The sequence below is a fragment of the Lathamus discolor genome, chromosome 18 (assembly GCF_037157495.1).
Source record: "Lathamus discolor isolate bLatDis1 chromosome 18, bLatDis1.hap1, whole genome shotgun sequence".
Lineage (NCBI taxonomy): Eukaryota > Metazoa > Chordata > Aves > Psittaciformes > Psittacidae > Lathamus > Lathamus discolor.
Window position 1 is genome coordinate 4,308,610 of NC_088901.1, and position 26,255 is coordinate 4,334,864.

Consider the following 26,255-nt stretch of genomic DNA (forward strand, 5'->3'; position numbering starts at 1 on the left):
TGGTAAGAGCTTCAGCCATTGCTCCGGTGCCTGCTCTGATGGTTTGGGAAGCATGGAAGGGGGACCACAGAGCCTGTGGCCCTGGTGGTTTGGGGCTCAAACCCGTGTCCGTGCTGCCTGATGCTGTGATGGGACGTTTGCTTTCCAATGGGGGCTCTGCAGGTTTTGTGCTTCTCCAAAGGGATGTGGCCACAGGGGTTTGCATCTCTTAGAGCAGACATACAGTGACTGAACATTTAAAATGGTGTTTTGAGGGGCGAGGACTGATCTGGGGGGGTTTAGTTTATTTCTGCTTATACCATGCTGGTAGTTTTGTTGTAGCTGCCCATCCAGAGCAGCCTGTGCTCCTGTAGTGGTGCTTGCTCTAATGTTCTGAAACTGGTCAATGTGGATTGCAGTGCCAGGGTGGAGGTCACCCCTCCTGTTGTGTGGTTTTCTTTCTGGCTCTTTATCCAGTAGCTGCCTCATATGAAAGAGTTAGAAACAGAATCACAGAATCACAGAATCCCAAGGGTTGGAAGAGACCTAAAAAGATCATCTAGTCCAACTGTTGGGTTCTCCCCTTGTAGCTGAGCAACATTATCAGCAAGTACCCAAATTCCATTCTCCCTGCTCACCCTTGCAACCTTCATGAAGTCTCTTCATTCGCTGATGAAGGTTCGCCTTCCTTAGGGATGCTGCTTGCCCAGTTTTGGTGACGCCTGTTGAAATACAATATTGTTCACGGAGCTCTTGGAGAACCCTCCAGGAGAAGGTGCTGAGCTGCTGGGCATGGACACTGACCACCAGCATGTTGTAGAGACTCAGCTCAGGGTCTGTCACCTGTGTTGGGTGGATTTTAAGGGCTGGGAGTCACCCGGTTGATATGAGGCAGATGAACACAGTCCTCGTGTGAAAAACGGGTTTGTCAGCTCCTTGCTTTGCAGCATACATCTTTACGCATAGGGATGCACATCCCATGGCACTGCTGTCTGCAGGCAGGTTCACAGTGCCGGGGGCATGCTGCAGATCAGCAGACACGGGTTATTTTCGGAGTTACAGTGCAGTGGTGTAGGATGGGCAGCAGAGCAGCGTTCCCTGGGGATGCGGATGGGCTGGGGGAGGCAGTGATGCTGCCCATGCAGAAGCCACAGCCCTTTTCTCAGGGAGAAGCTGTTGGCTTGGAAATGACATGAAAGCAGGCGGGGGAAGAGCAGAGCATCCCAGAGAGTGGCAGCCGCTGCCCCGCTGTGACACAGCCAGGCCTTTTGTCTCATCCGCCAGTGTTAATTGAAGGGGACAGGTCTTGCACCCTGGGAGCAGCAGGTAGCGGCACTCCAGTAGGAGCTCAGAGCCGGCTCCATCAGCAAATACTTCTTGCTTGGCTGCAGTCAGAGCTCATTATCTCACTGACCTTTAATTTCACAAGTGTTTCCAGGTTGGACAGGGCTTGGAGCAAGCTGCTCTAGTGGAAGGTGTCCCTGCCCGTGGCAGGGGGTTGGAACTGGATGAGCTTTAAGGTCCCTTCCAACCCAAACCAGACTGGGATTCTATGGTTCCTTGCAATGTGTTTCTTCAGCCTGGTCCTGCTTCTGACCTCCGTTCCCCGAGGCAGCAGGATAATAAATTCATGTGCTGTGTTGTCTAGCCACTTTGCATCCCTCCCTCCCTCCCTCCATCCACCCTCCATCTCTGTCCTTTTTGGCAATCTGTCATTTTTAGTTCTGGTACAAGTCCAGGAGCTGAGTAAAAAGTACTTGGGCAGCTGGAGGGAGAAACAATGGGGTTGAAATACGCTTTAACGTGTTTGTAAACAACTGCACTTCATCAGGGTCCCTGCCCAGCACACTGGCAGCAGACAAAGCTGATGAGACTCTTCTGAGATCAGAATTAATTAGACTGCACGGAAATGGTGCAATACAGACCACGATGCGGTGGGGAATAGCTCCTGTTCTGTGGTCCATGTCTGTTCATTTATGCTGCGCTCGTCACTGGGGCTGCTGAGCACCTGAGGTTGCTCTTCCCTGAGCTGTGGCAGGAAAGATGTGCAGAGAGAGCTAAAACTGCTGGGAGGACTATGCTGCACTTTGAGGGTGCTCTGTGGTGTGTCTGTGTTTGTTGGAAATCATACATCAGGGAAGATCAGCAGAGGGAATAATGCTGCTGTCCTGTCAAAATATCCCCATTTCTCCTGAATTCCCACAGCTTGTTCCAGCTGAAAAAAAATCCCAGTTTTGTGGGTTTTTTCTTTCAGGGAGTGATGATTCGAGGAGGTAAGTATAGGGAAGTGGACAAAATAGCTGTAGTTGGAGCATATGGACTGGATGATACCAGGTACCATGGATTTTGATGAATAAAAACTGGATTTGCAGGTGCCTGCTGCCCACCCCGTTGCTGAGGGCTGTGAGTGGGGCTGACCTCAGGAGGTGACTGTTTATACCTGCAGGAGTTTTTCTAGGGGGGAGATAATGGGGGAACAAAATCAAAGTGCTTTGAAATCAACCCCTTTGCAGCATCGTGACTCGGCTCACGAAGCTGGTCCATGGCTGCTCCCGCTTAGGGGATGGATGCAGCCGGTCCCTACCTCTTCTGTGAGTAAGAGTGTAATTGCAGACACTGGCACGGTGGCTTGGAACGGGAGCTCATTAATTAATTCAGGACATGCTGGGATTACATTTTATTAAACCTTGGAATCAGAGTAGACCTGATGAAATGTAAGCAAAGGTTGGGAAGGGAAAGGAGGGCTGTGTGCCACACGTGCTTCCTGCCAGCACGACTGCTGTCGTGCCCTTTGCTGGTGCAGTACCAAGGGCATGCTCAGGTTATATATAGATATATGTGTACATGTATGTGTGTATGTACATATGTACACATATGCATATACCTGGTTTCACTCCAGCCAGTGTGATCAAGGGAGGCTCTGCTTTCTTTACCCAGTTGCTCTGGATTTTTGCATGCAAGCTGACTGACCCATCCCTCTGTCTTGCAGCAGGTCATAAACCAGGGACCTCTGGCCATGTGCTCACAAATTGGAGTGAAGAGGAGATTTCTTTTGCTTTTTCCCTGTTTAAAGGGTTTAAATGGCAAACTTAAACAGAGGAGACTGAGCTGAGCTCTTAGGCACAAGCTCTTCCCTGTGAGGGTGCTGAGGCGCTGGCACAGGGTGCCCAGAGAAGCTGTGGCTGCCCCATCCCTGGCAGTGCTCAAGGCCAGGTTGGACACAGGGGCTTGGAGCAAGCTGCTCCAGTGGAAGGGGTCCCTGCCCGTGGCAGGGGTTGGAGCTGGAGGAGCTTTAAGATCCCTTCCAACCCAAACCACGCTGTGATTCTATGATCCTGTGCTGATAAAAGCATCAGGCTTGTATGTGCTGGCACTACTTGACACCCCTAGACTTTCTAGGGCTAACTAACTATTTTGTACAGGTGAACAAGTGTGTATGTGAGGTGTGTGCAAAACCATTGGTTCCCCAACAAGAGGTGCAGCACAGGACCCAGCCTTTGCAGGGATGTTGTTTTGCCTGATGCATCTCCAGCATCCCACACGAGCCGTCTTTTCTCCTGACAGTGTTGGGACTATACTTCACGCTAATTTTAGCTCTCCCTCCAAGGTGGATATCTTTGGGGTTTGGGCACAATGAATGCCTTATTCATAAAACTACACACATTGTAAAAAGGGGGGGGCAGAAAGTGTCCCACCCTAAAATGTTTCTGATCTCCAAGCAGCTGTAATTTGGGCTTGCTGGGAGAACAAGCTGAGGTAGTGTTCATTTTAACAGCCAGGAAAGGGCTGTCTGTTTATATTTAGGGCCTTGTAGATTTGCACAGTGTATGCAGGTGGCACATTAAAACGTGTGGATGATTTCTCACCAGGATAAGGCTGTGTTTTTACTGGACTGCGTTAATCCTGTGTGAAGGCTAAGGAAGGAAGGATTGAAAAGTCTGTTCTGACAGGTTCTGGGGTTAAGTTTCATAGCCTTTGGAGTGTTGCTTTGAGCTTAATCTTGGTGAATTTGTCCCATGCACCTTCTTACACCCCAGAACACACATTTTGAAGACCAGGTTGGTTGCTCCAGACAGTAGTCCATAGGGCACTGGCATTAGAATCATCGAGTTCTCACCACTGTTAGTAGACTGCTGCAATGACAATAAGTAGGTGGGTATAGAGCATCTTCCAGGAGGGAGGTGGATAGTGGTCCAGGATCTCAGTCAGTTTGATGGTTGCAGCTCTGCATGAGCTTTGTCTGAAGAAGGCTGTGTCTCCAATCTATCTGCAGCCCTGCTCATCATCCCATTGGCTCCAGGAGCAAAAAAACCCACAGCAAGAAAAGATGAAGTTCTCTTACTGATATTAGGGAGCTGAAAGCCTGGTCCAGCCACACATCATCCTCCTGCCACGCCTCAGAAATCCTCCTTGGCTACTAATTGTGCTCTGATCATCATGGAATCATAGAATCACAGAATGGCTTAGGTTTGAAATTACCTTAAAGATGATGTAGTTGACCCCCCTGCCACGGGCAGGGACCCCTTCCACTGGAGCAGCTTGCTCCAAGCCCCTGTGTCCAACCTGGCCTTGAGCACTGCCAGGGATGGGGCAGCCACAGCTTCTCTGGGCACCCTGTGCCAGCGCCTCAGCACCCTCACAGGGAAGAGCTTCTGCCTAAGAGCTCAGCTCAGTCTCCCCTCTGGCAGGTTAAAGCCATTCCTCTTGGCCTGACCCTTCAGGCTCTTGTCCAAAGCCCCTGTGCAGGTTTCTTGTAGCCCCTTTAGATATTGGAACGCTGCTGTATGTTCTCCCCTTAATTCATATGGTCTCCTCCCTCTCTGCCTTTTTCATGGGGAAATCCAGATGCTCATTTGGTATTTGCAAAGCTTACCAGGATCCCAGGGCTGAGGAGGTTTGTAAAGAGCAGAGCGCAGCTCTTACCAGCAGTTGTCTGGGTCTCTTGGCGCGTGCTCGGAGGTTTGTTCGCAGATCCAAAGTTAGAAAGCCGTTGATGTTCTTTTTCATTCGCAGTTACAAGAAGCCCTGTTCGACTGAATTGAAATGAGGTTCAAAGTGGGTGTAAGAGATGGGTGGAGCGCAGTGCAGAGAAAAGCTATTCCCTTTTAATTCGATGTACCTGTAACATACCGTGGCAGGCTATGGTTTGGGAGATGAAGTAGAAACAAGTGAAATCCAGGTTCTGTTTGCACTAAAATATTTCCATGTGTGTTTGGGTACTTTGCTGTGGTAACCGGAGGGCCTGTATTTAGAATCTTTCCCAAGATGTTGCTCTCTACTACATGGAGTTGCTTGGGAAGCTGGGACATGAAGTTGTCCCAGGGGGTTTCAAGTCCAAATGAGTATTAATTCAGAACTATTCCAAGGGATTGGGCTCTTAAAAGTTGATTAGATTTTGTTCAAGGTCTCTCTGTCTGCATGTCCTGCCTGGACTTCTTGTTGGGCATCCCTGAGATCCCAAATTCCAGCATTTAGCTATGGAAAGGGACTGCTTTTATTTGGACAGATCCTGACTGCAGGATTAAACTGATGATATTGTGATGGCAACTTGTCTTAGCAGTTAAACAGAGTAATCCCAAAATACATGGTAGTGCTCTTAAACATGGTAGTTTTGGTCCTCAGCCAGCGAAGCGCCTCCAAGTCTAATCTAGCAAAGCTCAGCTTTCTGTTTCCTGCAGAGATTCATTGCGGAAGAGAACAAGCCTACAGCTTCAGCTGTGCATTTGTGTGTGACTCTTCTACCCTATCTTAGTCATCTAAAGGTCCTTCAGCTTTTACTGGGCTCATGCAGAGGTGTCTGGATGCTTCAGGTTTCACATGGAAGTTATTTAGAACATTCGGGTTGAAACATTTCTTAGGGAAGTTATGCTCCATTAGGGATATATCCAAAAAGGACATAAGCGGCCCTGCTCAAAGAAGCCCCAGACAGCACCAACAGAGGAAGGCAAGCTTCAAATGTCATTCTTCATCTTTAATTGTCTTCCATCCATAATCATTTAAATACACTCGCATGCATTTGAACAAACAACAGCAGCACAGCAACTGCGCTTCATCCACAGCATGCTCCTGAATGCGCCGTGTTTTGTGAGAGATTGGTTCTCTCTTGGATGCTTTGCAATGATGTTCTGCAAAAGGTTTCCATGTGCCTTTTAACAAGACAAATTTCTGTCGTGGATTCTAGATATGAGACAGTTCTCTCTACATGGATTTTGTTACCAGAGCAATTTATGCCTGCTCAAGGGCTCACAGAACCACCGGGGTTGAAGGGACCTCTGGAGAGCATCTTGTCCAACCCCACTGCAAGGCAGGGCCACCCAGAGCAGGTCACACAGGGACGTGTCCATGGTGGGGTTTGAATGTCTCCAGAGAGGGAGACACCACAACTCCCCTGGGCAGCCTGTCCCAGGGCTCTGCCACCCTCAGCATAAAGAAGTCCTTCCTCATGGTGAGGTGAAACTTGCTGCGTGTTAATTCATGGCCATTGCTCCTTGTTCTGTTGCTGGGCACCACTGAAGAGAGTCTGGCACCCTTGTCCTGGTACCTGCCTTTGAGATACTGATCTGCATTGATGTGATCCCCTCTAGGCTGCTCTTCTCCAGACTAAGGAGGCTCAGCCCCCTCTATCTCTCCTCATCAGCGAGATGCTCCAGACCCCTGAGCATCCTTGTGCTCTTCTATTAGAAATGCAGTAACTAAAAATACGTGAGGAATGTCTATGCACTGTCAGATTCAGAGGAAAAGGTATCATTACATACATACTTTGATGACACATGGGCTATCAAAGAGGGTTGGCAGGGAGCTGGGACAGCTTGGCCTGATGGAGGCCTGGGATTGGCACACAAGCTTTTAATGCATTTCATTATTTGAGTCTTGAGGAAATGAAGCACCACAGCTTTTAAAGTTATCTGTGAGCAATGGGTCATCTTCAGTCCATGTGAACAACATCGCTGTTAAGGGAAGCATACGGGTGATGGATTCTCCTCTGTATCACATACCAAGTGTGTGTGTTAAACTAATGTGGGTATCATGCAGTGAACACCAGGAAGTGGAAAATGACATGCTGCTGTTAACATATGTAACATGGGAGCTCTCAGCCATCGAAACCTTTTACTTTTAACAAGATGCATCTAATGTGTTCTCATCTTGAGTTATATTTCAGACTTCTGCTCTACTCTGTAGCCATAGAAGCAACTATAATCTTACTTGCTTAGTTCCAATTCCTATGTTGTTTATATGAAGAAAAATACATCTTCTTACAGCCAAGGAGGTTGTTAGCAGTGTTTAGTGTTTGGGATTTGCTTTAATCCCATGTGAGCATAGTTAGGCATTTAATCCTGGAAGATGAAGTAACTTCTAAACTCAAAGAGATACTCAAGTTTTCAGAGTGAGTTTACAGCTCAATTTCGTGTTGACATAGAGAAACAAAATGCTCATTTTTTTTTTCTTGGTTGTTTTCTTATTTCTTCTCTTATTACTACACCACAGAAGCAAAATTAAGTAGGTGAGTAAATAGCATCTTCCAGCAGTGAGGTCAGCAGGTTCATCTTCTTATTTGTTCTGGGTATAGAAAGCATCACAGCCTGTATAGTGTGAATATTAAACCCAAGAGGTTAGTATGGACCTGGTTATGTACAGGGAAAGTCAATGAGTAGCATTTTAGAATGAATCTGAAATCTGTACGCATATTTAATCTTCATCAGGATTAGGTCCAGTGTCATTTTGTGGTGATGGGGGAGCCGATGAGAGGCTGTGGGTGGTACGGCATGGGAGAGAGGCTGACATGAAACCTCTCCCTGTGTATGACTGTTCTTTGGCAGTGGAAAACCAACTGTGCATGTATTAACCCAGCTCACACTATGGGGAGAACTTGTCTGAAAGCTATTAGACGTGGGCACTCCCGGTATGACAGCATGGTTTATACTACAGTGATCTGGAAGCAATAGCGTTTTGTCATCCACTGGTTGTGGCAGCACGACAGCCAACGTGAAGTATTTGTTTTAAGAATGTCAATGCATAAACTCATTTTTCCCCTAAACCATGCAGGGAGCGTTACTGAGATGAGTGTGGAACAACAGGCATTTTCAGTTTCGTTGGCATTAATTGAGATGGATGTGAAAGGGTTCTATAAATCAGTGCAACCTTCAGAAAGGGTGACTCACTTTGAAGATGAATCCCAGTGGCAATATATCCAACGCACAGAAATTCCATCAATACAATAAACATAATGTAAAGGTATAGAGGATATGCTAGTCTTGTTATTTAACCTGCTCTGAAAATGCAAGAGCATGTGTCCTCTAATGAGATTAGATATTACATTAAAAAACACTAAGCCTGTTAACACAGTGCATAATTAAGCCCTGGAATTCATTGCCAAGGAAAATCTTTGAGTGGATCTTAATAACATTTAAAAAAGAGACAGACACGTCTATTATTAATCAAACCAGGCACAGATCTGCTCTGTGAGAGGTACAAAAATGCGAGGCTGCTTAAGAAATGGTGCAACATGTGCAAGTCAAACACTGCCTGCCGAGCAAGGGAGCTTTGGGTTTGTCTTTTCTGCCCATTGTTGGGTAGATTTGCACCTGCCTTTGAAGTGCTGTGACCAGGGGAGATGTCTGCAGAGCTGTGAGGTCCATGGGAAGGTCCTGCGGCTCTGACCTGGAGATTCAGGAGCTGTTCAGATAAGCAGTGGGTCAGCTGAGGCACTTCCGAGAGCACCCGTGACGCTTACGGTCACCGTACCCTTTAGCAGAGTGAGAACCAAAGGTGCTGAGTGTTCCAGTGACGTGGTTTTGTGTGGTTTTGGGGTGTTTTGCCCGTAAACAGCCAGATGTGGGGCTTGGGGGGTCACTGCGTGTCCAAGCTGCAGTTGTTTCCCTTTGGAGCTTTTAAAGGAAAGCTCAAGGAGTGAGCAGGTCAATAACATTGGCTGCCAGCAACCTCAGAGCATTCCCGGGCTTTCACAAAGCCCACTTTGTGCTAGGGTTAACCCAAGCAAAATCCACAGGGAAGGAAAATGGGATGAACCTTGTCTAATCAAATGGGTGTCCTCTGTCTGCATTTTGTGTCCAGGCAGAGCTTTCCTCCTTGATTCTTTTCCTCCTTAATCAGCTTCATGCCACTGTAAATCTATGAGGTGATGCGCAGTGACCTGCTGATGGTTTCTGTCGTGCCAGCTCATGATCTGCTGGGCACTAATGTTTCATGCTTGATGAGGTTGTGCCTGTCTGGGTCCTGTCCTGCACTGTGTAAGGAGAGGAGCTTTGTTCCAAGGGGAGGCAGAGGCATGATTTTGATCTCAAGCTTTCCTCGGTCTGGCCCACACCAGTCTCTTCTGGCTCTGGCAGTGGAAGGATGAAGTCCCTTCCCACCTCAACCATGCTGTTTATGTGTTGTGAAGGATGTTCCCTTTATATGTGGGCACACAGGAACAAGTCAAGGATTAAAAATAACAGCCCAGTGACCCTACCACTGGTGCACAACCTCTTGAGAGCCAGGCTTCGTGTGTCTGCTTCTCATGCTCTTGCTGTGACATGGGACAGGGAATGAGGAGTGTTGGAGCCACCTTGCAGGAGGCAAACTGGGGCAGTAAATCTCAGCTTTCCATTTGCTGCTTTCCCTCCACATCTCAATTTCTCAATGGCCTACTCGGTTTCCTCTCTCTGTCATCCCTCTGGGCTTGGCTGTGCTGCTGCTTACCACTGGTTGCTGACCTCTTAGACGATAAACCCCAAAAGGGCAATTCACCTGTATGTGCCTTGCACGAACGGTAGTGAACAGAGATGCCTGGCTCTCACTTGCTACTGATGTGGCCTCTGGGAGGTGATGTACAGATTTACCAGCTGTAGAAAAGTAAGTTTTCAAGCTGAAGATCTCTATTTAACCTTTTCCCTGAAGCTTGTATTACTTCCAATAACCCACACTCAAAGGAGCAGGGGGATTCCCACAACCCCCCTGACTCAAGCTACTGGTCCCAGGTCTCTGGGCTATTTGAGAGGCAGCCCTCTGCAAGAGCACCAGAGGAAGCCTGCTTCATGCTTGCTCCTCCTCCTCTTCCTCCCTGGCTGTGGCAGTCATGGGAATGGCAGGAGGCCAGCAAGCCCTTACACACTGCAGCTCTTTACACTTGGTCACGAGCCTTGGTCTGGGAAAGTAAGAACATCCTTCAAGTTAATTATGTGTTTCAGCACCCTCCCTAAGCAAGCATGGTTTTTTAATTGAGACCCTCCGTTGCAGGTGAGAAGAGACAGGATGGGAACGTCACTGACTTCACCCTGCAGGTTTCAAGCTGATTGTATGCCAAAACATCATTAATTTCTGCATATCAGAAATGAAGCCTTTGCTGTCTGTGCTTGGTGCTGAGATATGCAGGTCTCACTGCACAGCTCTATTAGCTCAATTTACCTTTCTTTTCCAAGACAGTTTTAGCACTAATTGACCAGAATTCAAACCAGCTTTCTCTCCTGGTAATGTGGGTTCATTGCTTATAATTGACCTGCTCTTCTGGCAGTGAAGAGAGCTCTACCAGCCAGCACGTACTGTGTGACTGTAGCCTGTAATTACTTAGATTTAAGCCCTTGAAGGAAAATCTTATGTGTTTTCTCTGCTGAGTTGAAACTGTAAAATAATATATGGGAAAGAGAAATTTCCAAGCTAGTCTTTTAAATGTCTAAGCAGAGTCAGGGAAGGAGGCTTAGCACTTCTGGGCTGGCGGTGGAATACAGCTTTATGGAGGTTATGGTTTCAGATCTCCTAGGACAGCCAAAGGAAGCAATTTGTATGTCACTCTCCCAGAGTTATTGGCTCCAATGGGTTACATAGAGGTACCCAAACAGTTTTGCCATTCTAAAAGCACACTTCAGAACAGAAACCCCGATGCTGAGGTGTTCCAGTTGACTGTGGTCCTATGCAGCAATGCATCCTCAGCCACTCACAGACCATCTCCACACATACCCCTCTCCAGAAGCTGGCAGCCAGTGTTTCCTGTGGTCTCCCCTGCAGAGACATGCAACCCACTGGCTTTCAGGACCTTCACCTACTTGCCAAACATTCTGGCTTGGTGTTTGCTAGGGATCACATATTGACCCCTGTTCCCAGTCCCAACCGCTGCACCCAACCTCCCATGCTGACAGTGTCTCCGCCCAGGAAAATACTTAGAAATGAAGTTTAATAGAAGATAGGACAGGCTGTGCTGGACAAGTGTACTCACCAGCACCGCTTACACAGGGGTGGCTCTTTTTATCTTATGCCTCTAGTTTACCACATATGCTCATCCCAAAACCATCTTGATCCCTCCCTTTCCCAACTGTGGTTCCTTCCCTAAACATCCTATTGTAAGTCTTGTGCAATCCCCAAATGCCCTTTCCCTGCACCCTATGTGTCTGACACCCCCTCAGTCCCAAAGGAACTCCAGTTGACTCATCTCAATGGGTTTCACAACCATACCCTGGGGCTTGGAGCTCTCCTGGGAGGAGCTGGGCAGGGAGTCCCTTCTCCTGAGCCCATCATGTTGGTCTCCACCTGCCATTGTGCCTTGTGCTCCTCTGGGCTTGCGGAGGTGGACCTGGGATGGGCTGATGGGCCTGGGAGTAGCTGGGCAGGGCTTTATTTGGTTTCCTTGCCTTATGTGGACTCTCTGTTCTCCTTTGTGGGTGTGCAGGTGAGGTTCTTATTGCACAACCTAATATAGCCCACAGAAGTGGCTAGGGACGGTCATGACCATGTTCTGGCACAACCTTGCATGGCAGTCTCCACCAAAAGGCGATGTCTCCCACCTTTCCTGATGGGAGGTAAGGGGGACATCAAACCTCTAGTCTAAGCTGGCATCATAAAACTTAATCCAGTACGGAGGTGGCTGCCCATACAGCACCTCTCTTAACCTCTGTCAGAGAGCATTTTGTGCTTCATGCTGAATTTGGGGGCTGCCTATGCCTAGTGGGTGGTGTTCAAGCAAACGCCTTCCCTTTGGATGAAGACATAGATCAGGTATGAGCAAAGTGTGTAGCTCAAAAGCTTGGGGCATTTCTGAGTATGTGTGGGTGCCTGCATGTGAGCACCTAGAGAGACCTGAGGTGCTACATGGCCTCTAGTCAAGTTGAGGCATCTGCAAGGCTAAGGAGCTCGGAGCATGGCACTTCTGGATCACTTTATTTAATGCACGCACCACACCAGATGCCAAAGCCAGCCGAAGATGCCAAAGCAGACGCAAAAACATCTGGACTTCACCTAAATCTCCACGATTTCCTTATTCTGTTATTATCCAGCATAGAGCGTTGGCTGATCTCCAGCAGAAGTCTTTTTCTATTCTCTTGCCTTAGAGGTAAGCAGTAACATAACTTGTGTCATATAGCCATGAGGGAGAGAAGAAAATTGAGAGAGTGGGAAACATACCTCACTGCTTAAATTAACCTCTCTGGGATTCTTTTGAGAAGATAGGGAAAATGACAAGCCGATTTATAACAGCCCTTTTCTGCCTTGAAATTCACTGTGTGCCTGTCCTGTCTCTCTGCATCTCGAAATAAATCATCAAGAGCTTCAGCAGTGCACTCATAGAAATGGACCCTTTTATTTGGCCACCATATGCACTTGACAGCTCAAACACACTTTTCCAGGCAGTGCTGCCTCTCTGTGGTTTCTTCTCCAGACCCCCTGAGTTCAAAGCATTGATTTTCCATTTAGGCTTTGCGATTTTTCTCTTGGTTGGGGTCTCTAAGGGGTTGCAGAAGGGGATGGCAGCAGCTTCCTTCATATTGCAGACTGCTGTTTTGGGGAGTTATAATGGGAAACGTAACCAGGGTGAGCAGATGAGTTGTTGTAAAAGCTTCATCCTCCAAAACGAGCAGGATGCGCATAGAATACACAGTCCTAAGTTCACAAAAGTTGGTGTAATAGTGAATTGTTGAAGCATCACCCAGCTGCTGTGTGGGCCAGGACTGGCTCCGGTTTTCCCTAGGGCACGGGAGCCCAGATGTAGAAAATGCTTTTCTCTCTTTCCACCTCAAAAAAAAGGGAGAAGAGTTTAAAACAAAGCATCAAGATTTGTCCTTCTTACCTCATGTGACAGAAGAGGCAATCTAGAGGCAAAGAGATGGGACTATCAAGTCTTTAATTTCTCTTTCTGTCCTCAGTAAAATAACCCAAGTTAATCTGTTGGCTAATTTTACACCCTCGACACAATGCTCCCTGGAGCGTGAACTTAAAGTTGTTGTAAACCAAAAGTTCTTTAAGAAAGAGTCACAGTTTGGAGAGTTTGTGGTTTTAGACAGAGAAAATGTAGGACAGGACACAGTGTGCTGTGAGGGTGAGGATCAGGGTGGCTTGCTTGTCCCCAGGCTTGGGCACTCTGTGTGTTCACAGGGACAGAGGAGGAATTTTCCTACCCTCAGAAATTTCCTGAGGGCAGGAAAATTGGGCTTCACACAGAGACTTTGTGCAGGAATAGCCCGGTTCTGACTATGATTTCCTCAGATCTGGAAATAAATCCATGACAGAGGCTCCCAGGAAGTCCTCTGCAGAGTCAGGCTTAGCTGGTCCTGCGTGTGGGACAGCCTTGTTCTTCGTGGTTCTTTGATGCACGGAAAGCCCTAGTCATTCCTTTTCTTACATTAATAACTGTTTATATAAAAGAGATCCAGTTCCTGATGTGGAGAGGATTGTGACCCACCTCAAACCTGCCAGGTTATTAGGATGCTTACCTGGATGAAGAAAATCGGATCTCATCTGAGCTCCTCTCCTTGTCGCTGAACACGTCAAGCAGCAAATTAATTCCAGCCAAGTGAGAGGGTTTTCCTCCTGATTTCATTTTTCTAATTAACAAATGTGAAAGATCCTCGCTGCATCCTAAGGCAGGGCAGGGAAATGTCTCAAGACATCCATGCACACACACATACCAAGAAAACCTGTCCGTCTGCATCCCTACTATGGATCTAAACCTAGGTGAGCTTTCCCCATCTTCCTCTCACAGCATCTGCTCTGAGCAGGAGGTTCTGATGGCAAAGCAGCGCCTGCATTTAGTTGTTTCCTTTGTCCTGGAGGTGGAGGCTTGCAGGTAGTGCTTGGTTAGGAGCCCAGGTCATCCCCATGCTCAAGGCTGTGTTCCAGCTTTCTGGAGTTTCACTGCCATTCTCTGCATTCCCAGAGATCCTCATTCTCATTGCTTAGTCCATTGCCATACCGTCTTTATAAGGAATGAATCCCCAAATCATTTCTATGACCAATACAGCCCCTTCGTGTGAACCTGAATGCAGGAGAGAGAATATAGGACAGCAGGAAAAGATAAAAATCAGAGAAAAATATCTTCACATGCAAAGCAAGTTTATCAGGAGCTGTGCTGGTGGTTATGGAAACTCCCTTAGTCCTTAACAACATGTGTACCCATGTTGTTTACAGGATAGCCAGCCTAAAAGCACCCCAATAACCAGCTGCATTAAGACAGCTGGGATCTTGCCTGTGGACTGTTGACTTACAAGTTGTCAGAACTAAGTTTGGAAGGATGTTAGCCAGCTCCTGCCTGAATTAGAATTATCCTGCCTCATCCTTGGCGCTGCCTTGGAGGAGACGACGTTCACAGATGGGTGGGATCCATCCCTGTGTGCCAGAGTAGCCCATAGACAACTCAGAGGGTCTTAAAGGGGGTTGAACTTCACCTGTGTTTACTCCAGCCCCAATTAGGTTGCAGCCACATACACACACGTGGTCTTGATTCCTTGGTCATGTTGGGACATGTCAACTCATTACTGGCTGCGTGTAGACTCCTGAATGGCCCAAGCACGTTGCAGCTATGTTCCCCTGTTTGTGCAGTTCTGGGTTTTCATCGTGATACTGATGAAGTTCAATCAACTGATGGAAAAGACCTGTCCTTCTCTTCCCTTGCTCTGTCTTCTTGAGTTCAGTTTGATGGTACAGCCACGTCCCTTCTGGCCACCTCTGGGTAAAGGATACAGGAACGGATAGATGTTGGTATGACCAAGAATGGCAGCCCAGCATCTGGAACCACAAACATTACACTGGTTATTTTATGGTTTCCTGCAATATGTTGGCTCAGAGTGTTTGGGGTTTTTTGATAATCTTCATTTCCCATGTGTTTATTTGAATTTATTTCTGTATGTGACATGAAGTCCTAATTTCCTAGGTTTAGAAGTTCTAACTTACTGTATCTTATTTTGGAAGGGTCTTTTTTGATGAATTTCCTTGTCTAAAATGTATATTTTGTTGGTATGGTGTTCATTAGTGAATGACATCCAACTGAATGTATGAATAATGCATAATAACCGCAGTGAGGGTAGTCAGGTGACATTTCTAGTGGTCTGATGAAGTGTAAACTGATGCATGCTCATGCACTCACATGCACACATCCTTTTAAAAGCACACTACTGGAGTTTCGGGGCAGTGTGAGCAGCAGGGTTGAGACTCCCCTCATCTCTCTCCAGTTGAGAAGTCATCCACTCTCCCTTTGCAGTCACTAGAGAGGACAAAAAGCGTTTCAGGGCATGATTCACCTACCGCTTCACTGTGTATCTTGAAACGAAGTGAATCAACTCTAGGACTTCCTCCATAAAAGGAGGTGTGGAGGTATTTACTTTGCAGAGAGCTGAAGTTGGGTGAGATAAATTCCAGCCAGGAAGCATGCTGCAGAAGACAGGCATTAATATATTTTTATTAGCAATAGCTTAGAGGCCTGTGCTGCCAAGAATAGCAGATTGGGAAAAGGTGTGCAGGGTTAAAACCCCCAGCCCTTTTTTCTCTGTACTTTAAAGGCTTCCTTTGTTGCGACCAAGCAACACACAGAGATGCCAGACAAAGAGACGAGGCTGCTGGAAGCCTGGAAGTCCCCAGTGGTCAAAGTACCAGGTAGCCACAGAATTTTTAAGGAGCAGTGCCAAGTGAGCAATGAGAAATGGTGCTGCCCCTGCCCATTCATTACAGCCACGTGGCCTCAGTAAATAAGAGATTTGTTAATTCTTGGAACGGCTCTGTTTCAGAGATGTTAGGTTAGTTCTTAGGCAGAAGCTCTTCCCTGTGAGGGTGCTGAGGCGCTGGCACAGGGTGCCCAGAGAAGCTGTGGCTGCCCCATCCCTGGCAGTGCTCAAGGCCAGGTTGGACACAGGGGCTTGGAGCAAGCTGCTCCAGTGGAAGGGGTCCCTGCCCGTGGCAGGGGTTGGAGCTGGAGGAGCTTTAAGGTCCCTTCCAACCCAAACCAGGCTGGGATTCTGCGATTCTAAGTAGGCAGTGTACCACAAGAGAGCACACTGATTAGGTACAGCAGTCATTCTTGAATGATGAAGTTGCTTAATTATATCTTTCCTAGTGTAGCCTATGTTTAAGATTTTACTGAATATTATCTTTGCTGTTTACTGAAGTTGAACTTCAACGTTACTGTGCTGTGAGGCCACTTAAGACAAAGACAAGCTTGCTGCAGAAACTAGTTCTAACATCATTATTCAGTGGATGCATATTTCTATGTGTATGGAACAAATGCTGTAAATCTGGAGAAGCTGTGCTGAGTGCAGCTTCTTGTACATCAAAGAACTGAAATCTCTGCTTTACAAATGCAAAAGGAAAAGAAACCAACTGACTCTTAACTATAAAGTTATGGTTGTTGCCTGAATGATGCTTTTATTCCCCTTTTCGGTGGTGTTAGGCTGCTGCCTGCTCTCCCTTGAGCTTCCATCAAAAGATGCTGTTGGTTAGTGCCCCCCCCCCCTTTGCATTTAGCCACAGATGCAAAACTTATGATGCTTTGTTATTGAAGTTTGTTAAAAGGACACAGTCCACTAATAAAACTATTTTGGTTTTCTATTGCTAATTCTGACTTGAAAGAGAGAATATGAGCTGACAAAATGATGCGAGTGGCTTTAGCGAGAAGCATAAATGAGGTAATGCAATTAATGCAAAGAGCAGCAGAAGCTTCTGGTAGAGCACTGATCACGGGAAACAGCTCTTCCAAGAAAATCCACTCACGAGTTGTTACCTTGCTTCAGGGTATAGGGTTTGTGGTGTTTCAGTCCAAACACACGCTGCTGATCCTGCTGCCTTCAAAGGTTTAGGGGTTTCTAATTGCTGCCCAATAGATTGGACTTGGAAGAACTATAACCTGCTCTAGGTGACCCTGCCCGGGCAAGGAGGTTGGGCTACACGATCTCCAGAGCTCCTTTCCAACCTGAATGCGGTCACAGCGATCCTGCGATTCAGTGAATTAAAAGCTGATCGCTTCTCCTTAGGTCCTAGCAGAGGAGGCAGTTTTAGGGAACGTGCGTTTTGTCTTTAGAAGAAAGAGCTGTCATTGTCCAGCCTTATCCAAGCCTTGTACTCATTCATCTCATGATGTAGCCCTACTTAAGATGGCATTTCAGGATTAATCTAGTTTTTCTCTAATGAGGATGTATTATTCAATGTTTCTTGTGTCATCCATTATTTTACTTCTTCCTGGCTGAGTCCATGGCCATATACAGCATAAACTGTCCTATTTAAATACCACTGAGAATGTGGGGCCAAATTCAACTTCAGAATTACTCCATTGAAATGAATGCGCAAATTGTTGGGAAAACTTTCCTGTTTGTCTGTGTATATACTAATGATACCCAAAGAGCAGCTATCCAGAGGTCTGGGTTCCCAGGAGAAATCTTTACAAATAATAAATCATAGGATTACAGAGTGGTTTGGGTTGGAAAGGACTGTAAGATCATAGAGTTTCAAGCCCTGTCCAACTTGAATTTCTTCCTTATATCCAACCTAAATCTCCCGTTTCAGTTTGAACCCATTCCCCCTTGTCCTATCCCTACAGTCCCTGACGAAGAGTCCCTCTCCAGCATCCCTGTAGCCCCCTTCAGATACTGGAAGCTGCCCTGAGGTCTCCATGCAGCTTCTCTTCTTGAAGCTGAACAGCCTCAGTTTTTAGTCTGCCTCTGTATGGGAGCTGCTCCAGGACCTCATCCTCGTGGCCTCCTCTGGACTTGCTCCATGTCCTTCTTATGCTGGGGCCACCAGAACTGCACACAGTACAAAACCAACCTGTCAGTTCAGCTGGAGCAAACGGAATAATCCTGTAACTGAGCTGAGTCCCTCAGCCCCAGCAGTGGCTTCCCCCTCAGCCTGCAAGGCAAATTGGGCTGAGCAGGGTAACCTGAGAGCAGACTGTTACAGGAGTAGTGTGTGAGCAAGTGCCAAAGGTCCAAGACAGGGCAGGCTGCCCACACTGCCACCTCCTCCTCGGCCTCTGCTGCGGGAGGGTTCCTGCAGTTGCAGTGGGATGCTGCCCTGGAGGGGTGGAAGAAGCAGTAGCTATTGCTTTATATGGGGTTTTCCTCTAAAACACAGCAACGGCAGTGTTTGGGTTAATCCTGGCTGTAATTCCACGAGTGCAGAGGATGCACAACACATTGGTGACCTGCTGAGACACACCAAAGTGCAAAGGCTGCAAGTGGAGCATCCGCATCTGAGCACCGGTGGGTTGGGATGTGTGACTCAAAACCTGGAGCTCATATAAGGACACAAAGCCCGTCACATTCCCCAAGCGTGGCATTGAAACAACACATCTCACCCAGCAAAACATGTGCTTCCTGTGAGCCCCACAGCCTCTGTGGCACCAGCTTTGCTTTTACTCTTGTCCTCCTTGACATGGTGTTCTCCCTGCCCGGGGATTCATGGTGAGGACATCCTTTGCCCCGCCATATTTAAGGGAAAATGAATATTTGCAGGGGACAGTTGGTAATTTCACAGTCAAGAGGGATTCTGATGACTTGAAAAGTGTTGTCAGGGTCAAAATGAAGGAGAAACAGGTTTTAGGCAGCATGACTGAATTTTGGTAGCTATATCTATGGCATCTTTTGTCTGTAAGGCTGATAAATACTTGTGGACTATATACATATGGTATTTCTGAAAACGATATCAGTGAGATCAGGGATCAGTGGCTGATTTTACAAATAGGCATTTAGGGTATTTGAGATGAGCAATTTCTAATAGGACTTTTGAGCTCTACTAGGTAGAATCGGGCACTTTATCCACAAGACGTGACGATGGCAATTTGCGACCACTTGACTACTTAGAAGCAAAATGGAACATCTATTTTTGCACTGTTTCCTAAAGGGGAGATGACTCCTGTGGATACAGAGCAATTGAAAATATATGGTAAAAATGCTTATTTAGTTTATAAATTAATGCTTGTGATGTATAGACTCTCCTTCTGCTAGATGTGGACCTCGTCTGTAACACCTTGTTTCACATGTGTTGATGTGGTTATTGGGGTGTTTCCTGTATATTGGGCTATTTCAGTAGATTCCAAACTTTTTCCTTGATTTGTAAATCTCACATTTTTATGGGGGGGGGGGGGGGGGGGTGCATCATTTGCGTAGCAAATTCCAGCTTCCAGGGGCTGGATTTGCTTTTCTTAGTTACAGCTCACAAAAGCCTTACAAGCTGCTGCTGATCCCCAGGGCTCCCCAGGCACACTGGAAATGCCTGCTCTAAAATTAATAGAAAGGTTGTCCAGGAAAACAGTAGGGAAGGGAAAGAATGGGCTGGGAAGTCAGTGTCTCATCCCCCAGTGCAAACAGGGCTGGCAACTGAGAGAGTCTGGGCTGATAGAATCATAGAATGGTGAAGGTTGGAAAGGACCTTAAGATCATCTAGTTCCAACCCCCAAAGCTCTGTAGAAAGAACCCGCAAGTTCTGAAGATGCTGTCTCCTGTCTCCTGGTACATTACAGAAGTGGGGTAGGTGAGTGGGAAGCTGCTCACGTGCTTATGCAAACCTGTTAAAAAAGGGTAAGATGGTGCTTGAAGAAATGGATGTGGTTTGTTCCAGCGCAATAAGCGTAGCTTAAAGCCATTTGATCTGCATAGGTACACTTATGGTGAAGAGAGAAGTCCCAGGTTTCTATCTGGCCTTCTCCCAGGGAGATGCTGAGCAGAGCCTGGTAGGTCAGGTAACCCCTGGATGCTGGGGATGAAGGTAGAAGGAAGGGGCACAGGCAAACAGAGATAACACAGGTCCAAAGCAAGGGTCTGTGCCACCGTCCGGAGCTGGCAGGGATGGTTTGGAGGCAGGAAGCACGTCAGCCTGGCTACTTTACTCATTAATTCCTGCCATGCCAAAATGCAGCAGCGTCCCTCCCCGAGCGCTTTTCCCCGTGGTGGAATCCATGTGCTCGCTCGGATTACTCATGGTTGGCTGCGATTTCTATTCGCAACATATTGTTTGACAAATGTCAATTCTGCAGAAAAAGCATTTAAATGATTTCTTCGAGACAAAGTTTCAGATTTAACATTGAGCAGATGCTCTGTCTAAAATTAGCATAATGATTCCTCATGCCTGTTACTTACCAGGACATGTGTCTTTAATGGAAGTGTTGGAATAATAATGAAACTTTGCAGTGATTTTTTTTTTTGGGGGGGGGATAATTGAAGATTCTCCCGCATGCTTTTGAACTGTTTAACAAGCACAGGGACCTTTTGCGTTGCGGAACGCTGTTATTCCCATTTTGCAGATGTGGAAAGTGAGACACAGAGCTCCTGCAGTGCCTGAGGTCCAGGATGGAAGCAAGCTGGGGAGAGCAGAACTACAAGAGGGGATGAGAGGGAGGAACTGAAGCCAAACCAGTGCTGCCCTTCAATGCGGGTTTGATGATGGGCTGCCAAAAAAAGGGGATATGGGCTTCCTGGGGTCAGTCTTCCGAATAACCTCACTCAGGAAAGGTGCCTGATAGGATTTCCAAAAGCAGGGGGAGCTCAGGGCTCGCCAGTGGTGCTGAGTGAGCCTAAAACTTCTGAAGATCTTATTTCGCTTTTAGGGATTTACAGTTCAGGTTGTAAAAGGTTGTTAAATGTGTCTGAAATGTGTTTGGTTCACTGGTTTTGGCTACTCTAGCTTTCCCAAGGGGAAAGGATGACATGAAAACCGTATTCCGTGTCTCCTATTCAATCAGGAGTGTGATTGCTCATACTTGGCCATAGGGGCTTTAAGAAAAACTAAATACACAACAGCATTTGTAGGTCCCCAGACAGGTGAAGTGACCTGTTGATAACTGCACAGCAAATCAGTGTGAGAACTCATGTGAAAATCCCTGGTTCCTTTGCTTTCAAATACCTAAAGGGGCTCCAGGAGACCTGGAGAGGGGCTTTGGACAAGGGCCCGTAGGGACAGGCCAAGGGGAATGGCTTGAACCTGCCCGAGGGGAGACTGAGATGAGCTCTTAGGCAGAAGCTCTTCCCTGTGAGGGTGCTGAGGCGCTGGCACAGGGTGCCCAGAGAAGCTGTGGCTGCCCCATCCCTGGCAGTGCTCAAGGCCAGGTTGGACACAGGGGCTTGGAGCAAGCTGCTCCAGTGGAAGGGGTCCCTGCCCGTGGCAGGGGTTGGAGCTGGATGAGCTTTAAGGTCCCTTCCAACCCAACCCAGGCTGTGGTTCTGATTCCCACACTGTAGCAAAGGGGTTCTTTGGGGGAATCTCCTTTCCCACTGGGTTACTCAAACAGCAGCTCGAGCAGTCGCGTATATGGAAAAGCTGAAAGTCCTGACCATGCTTTTGGCTTCTCTTAATGCATTTTAGCAGCAGGGAAGAGAAGAGCGAGTTAGGGACCAGATGGAAGCGTGCAGAGCACCAAGGGTGCTCCGAGGAGGAGCACAGAGCTGGGAACTCCTCCACAGCAGCAGGGATGGTGGAAAAAGTAATGGAGCTCAAAAAAGAGAAGTGGGAACAGATTCAAAGAGGCCTTTTGAGGCACTGGTAATTTGTGCACACCCTGGACCACGCTGAGGTGAACGGGAGTGGGGTGAAGGCAGCGTAACCAGACTAAACACCAAGGGGAAGAAAAGAGGCTGAGCTTTAAATGCGGAGTGAGATGTGGTTGTTTAGAGACCTGAGGACAGCCTCTTTCCTGACTAAATGCTGGGTTCTAACAAAGGATTTCCACAAAACTGCCCGTCGTGGCCTGAACTTAACCCTCTGTGTTCCTGAGCCTGCAGTGGGAAGAGGAGTCTCAGGGGAGCCTGGTCCTTCCTTTTCCCATCCAAGGAAAACCACGCTCTTCCACGCAGGAAAAGCCACCAGGACCAGGCAAACACCTTTGTGTTGGTTGCCCTGAATGGTTGTGTTTGTGCTCAGGGGAAAAAGATACTTGGACCTTTTTGGGTGTTGGAACACAGAGCTCAACCTCCATGACCGTGAAAAGGATGTCTGGGTGTTTGATGGGACGAGCACAGTAAAGGTTAAAATCATTCAAACCTTGAATGTGCCCATGTTTGATGTTCTGTGGTGCACTTTTAAAGCAGTGTTAGCACTTTGCCAGTGTTTTCCTGAATTCCTGAGGCTTTGTCTTCCAAGAGAGAGTTTATCATAGCAGAGGTGCTGAAGCCTCTCACAGTCACACCAGGCTGGAAGGTGATACTTCAGTAAGCCCTTCTCACAGCCAGCTCTCAGTTCACCCCTATGTGCAAAAGGAAGGAAGGAAGATGGTGGATGTCAGGAGATGATCTGTCTGTCTGGCCTAGTAAAATCAGAACCACCATGAAGCTTCTGATGAAGTCCTAGGTTGGTTTGGCTTGGAAGCAGCCTGAAAGATGAGATTCTTACAGAGTAACTGAGATGTAGCTGATTTTTCCCCACTGTGACATGGAGTAAATGGGACATTGATTTGCTTGGCTGCTTTTGCTTCTGATTAGGGTTCCCTGTGTTTCTGTCCATGCTGCTGTGAGTTCTATTTCATCTATTATGTGTCTGTCCACATCCTCAACTTGGATACTTGCCATATCCAGTCCCTTCTATCACCACAGTCCCCAGGTCAGCGCGGGTTGTGTTACCTGGCCTTGAAGTGACAAACCTGCTTTTACTGCTCCTGGCCCGCCAGAGCTGGGCTGTGCAGAGCTCCGGATGCGATCTGCTTTCCATGGCCAGCAGCAAACGGGATGTGCAGCTGGGGCTGGATCCCAGCGCCTGGGATGGAGCGGCTCAGTAATTGCAGCCAGTTTGATGTGAGAGCTGGCTCGAGGGGGGAATACACCCAATTTCAGTGTTTATCAAGTGAGGTTTGGGAGGGTAGAGGCCGTTCCACATGCACTGGTTGAGAGTCCTTATGGGCCAGTTAGCATATCCAGTGTCTGACTGCATCCGTACAATTCCTTAAGGACCTTAAGCAACTGCACCTGCTGACACCAAAGTGACTCAGGCTGAGCCTGGAGCAGCTTGGGAGCAAAATTAAACAAATAAAACTATGGAGCGTTTTTACATCATGCTCCAATTCTCATTTCTGCCTGAAATGAGAGGAGCTGAAATTGGGTGTGAAACCGGGCTATTGAGGGAATTGAAGCGCATGTGTTACACGGTATTTGTGTTACAAAAGCATTCAGAGGATGCAGTTGACATGGAGCTTGCTCTGTGGCTGGCTGGAGATGGGCCGGGCGGGTGTTTCGATAGCGGGTTTCCAATCATTCATTCTGCTGATGAGCAATGTGCTGTTTGCTGAGCGAAGTGACACCTCTGTTGATGTTCACCCCAAAAAGCACATCCTGTGAAGCTTCTCATTTGGCTGCCAGTGTAATTAATTCCATCACAGAGACTTCGCATCACTACTATTTCATCATTAGGTGTCTTTTCTTTTGGCTTAACCCTGAGTTGATAAAGTCTGGAGTCAGATAGGAACATAGGCTTGGTAATAGTGGAGGTTTTGAGGGGTCAGGGTGTTTTCTTTATAACTCGGGATTTTTTTGTGCTGCCTGCCTTAGAAAAGGAGGGCTGAGATGCAGTTTTGGTCAAGCCAGCTCTGGGGTACAGCTACTTCTGCTTTCTTCTAACCCACTCCCAGCCTGCTGCTTCCCAGCTGTCTGGCCTGGGGTTGTCTGGTTCTGTCCTCTGAGCTCATCTCAGGCTGCCCAGAGCCGGGATCCCGATGGGAGCCAGGACAAACAGCGCTGGAGGCCTTAGGCCACCATCCCGTGGAAGTGGGACGGGGCTCTGCGGATCTCGGGATCTCGCCTGCATGATCGTTTTGCCTTGCCTGCAGCAGAATGAAGGAGGACTTTGTCTTTCTCCCTTTTAGCGCAAGGGCTCCGGCTTTCAGATTGTTACGGCAGTGGTAACTTACGGGGGGAAAATAAAAAAGGGACAAAAAGAGGAAAAGGAGAACAAGAAATCTGACTGTGTTTGGGGGTAATCGGGGCCGTCGAGGGGATGCCGGACCCTCTCGGCGCCTCCTCTCCCTGCCGCAGCAGCGGGCGGACGCGGACGGGTCCCTCCTGACCCCCCCTTTCCCGGTTGCAGGTCCCCTTCCGCTTCCCAATCCCGAGGGAAGCGGCTCGGGCTGCCCTCAGGTCCCCCCTCTCAGACGGGGGGATTGCCGGGACAGATCGGGAGGGGATGAGGAGGAGGAGGAGGATGTGGTGGAGGAAGGCGGCGAGGGAGGGATGCATGGAGAGGGGAGGGCGGCGGCGGGGAGGAAGAGCAGCGCTGGCAGCACCGTGCCGGCAGCGCGCTCCCTTCGCCGGGCCGGGGCTGCTTCCTTCCCTGCCGGGCTCCAACGGCACCGGCTCCTGCAGGCAAGAAGCCGCTTTTGTGATGGAAAGCTCTGGGAGGGGGGGGAACGACGCGGACCACAACCATCTCCGACCCGCTCCTGCGGTCCAGCCCGGCGGAGTCTCGGTTCCCCCGTCCCCGCTTGGGGCTACGGGGACCGGGCAGCCCCGGCAGCTCCTCCCGCAGCATCCGGGGGCCGCAGGATTCCCTTGTCCGCTCCGAGAGCCCCGGCAGCTGCTTGACAACAGGAAACAATGTGTAGTGAATGGAAAAAGGGGGTGGCGCCGGCTGAACAACTTCCCTTTACATCACTGCCCAAATAAGGAGCTTTAAACTCACCTTTTCTGTTGCAGCCCGGCAGAAGATCCCCCCGGAGCCCCCGGTCCCCACCGCCCGGCGGGCAGAGCCATGGGAGAGCCGCGGCTGCCGAGCGGGGGGCGAGCGCAGGTAACGGACCCGGTCCTGCTTCCAGGCTGCGGGACGGGGAGGGGGGTACGAGCTCTACTCCATAGATATGCATTATTAATGATTCCTCGTATCTGCCGTGGAGAGGGAAGAGCAGCCGGTGAGGTGTAATTACGAGCACTTGTAGCAGGCGGGCACAGGATGAGGTCACCGCAGTGAGTAACGCGGAGTTACTGGATGTCGGGTTAACTCCGCAGTGTAAACACCGAGGGGTTGTTTCTCTTGATCCGGCGCCAGGCAGCCCGGGTGCCTGCCCTGGCACTGGCACGAACTGTTCCGCTCTTAATTGGCGGCCACCTCTAATTAATGCCCCGGGAGCTGGCGGCTCCGACTGGCTGCCCCACGGGGCAGGGGTGAGCTGTGTGTCCGGCTGTCTGGGACGGATTTCCTCCTTATCACTTGCACAGGAAAGCAAGCCGGGAGCAGAGGGGTTGTTCCCGGGCCACACGTGATGCGAGGGAGAAGCGGTGTGAGTGAATTCCCTGTGCGAGCTCCTGGCAAACTGGCTTTCCCAATCCAGAGCCCAGATTACCTGCTGGGCTGTTGCAAGGAGGCCAGAGGGGCTGGATGCAGGGAAGGAGGAAGACTCCTCGTGTACCTGGGGCTGACCCTCTGTGTGCTTTATCCTTTTCAAGTGTTTCTTGCTGCTGACGAGCACCTGCACATCAGCATATAATGAGGCAGCTTTAAAAATGCATTAAGTCTGAGTAAATGAGCGCTAACGATTTAAGCTTCTTAATCCTCCTCGATGGAAATGAATAAGGCTTTGGATGCACCCAGAGGTGTGATCAGAGATGCAGACACACTCTGAGCCTCGCTATGCAAATGTGGGGATCGTTATTCCGGGAAAAGGCACCATGCATCATTTTATTTCACTTTTTCTCCTTGTTCTGTAGCTAATCCCCAGTATCGGGAAAGCACCAGGCACTTTTACCCAGTTCTACTCCGGCAAGTGGAAATGTCTGGGGCAGCTGACATGGTGATTTATGGTGTGAGCAATAGAATCCAAGTCCAGCTCCAATGCTTGAGGATAACCTGTTGCTTACAGGCTTTTCGTTTTCCTGGTGTTGAAAGATGAGTTGTGTCAGTGTGCAGAGCCAGGTTTAACCTGCGCTGTCTGGATGTCCTGATAGTCTCTTTGTCAGAACTCTGATCTCTCTTACTCTGTTTGGCTTCAGGGCTCCTCGAGGAAGCTGTTTGTGCTTGTTGGGGACTGTCACGCTTTTCTCAGTGCTTCGGGAACTTCTCATTCTGGTTATTGTAGGAGGGCTTTCACAATGCTGTCACAGTGTGTTTCCCTGATAAGAATAGGT

General features: G+C 48.4%; 1 protein-coding gene and 1 long non-coding RNA gene across 4 annotated transcripts in view; one reads left to right on the forward strand and one right to left on the reverse strand.

The window, feature by feature from the left end:
- Window positions 1-12,539: 12,539 nt before the first annotated feature.
- LOC136023454 (uncharacterized) lies at window positions 12,540-25,322 on the reverse strand. Its single transcript, XR_010616604.1, has 3 exons — window positions 24,817-25,322; window positions 13,674-14,964; window positions 12,540-12,975 (listed from the first exon to the last, which is right to left on the reverse strand). It is a non-coding gene; the product is annotated as an uncharacterized LOC136023454 (long non-coding RNA).
- HIVEP3 (HIVEP zinc finger 3) overlaps window positions 24,754-26,255 on the forward strand; it is a 105,334-nt gene continuing 103,832 nt past the window's right edge. For 2 of the 3 annotated variants that reach the window (XM_065697896.1, XM_065697897.1), the window contains exon 1: window positions 24,755-24,924. The gene's annotated coding sequence lies outside the window, so the exon portion shown is untranslated. Of the gene's footprint in view, window positions 24,925-26,255 lie in introns of all 3 variants that reach the window. The other variant, XM_065697898.1, reaches the window with a different exon arrangement.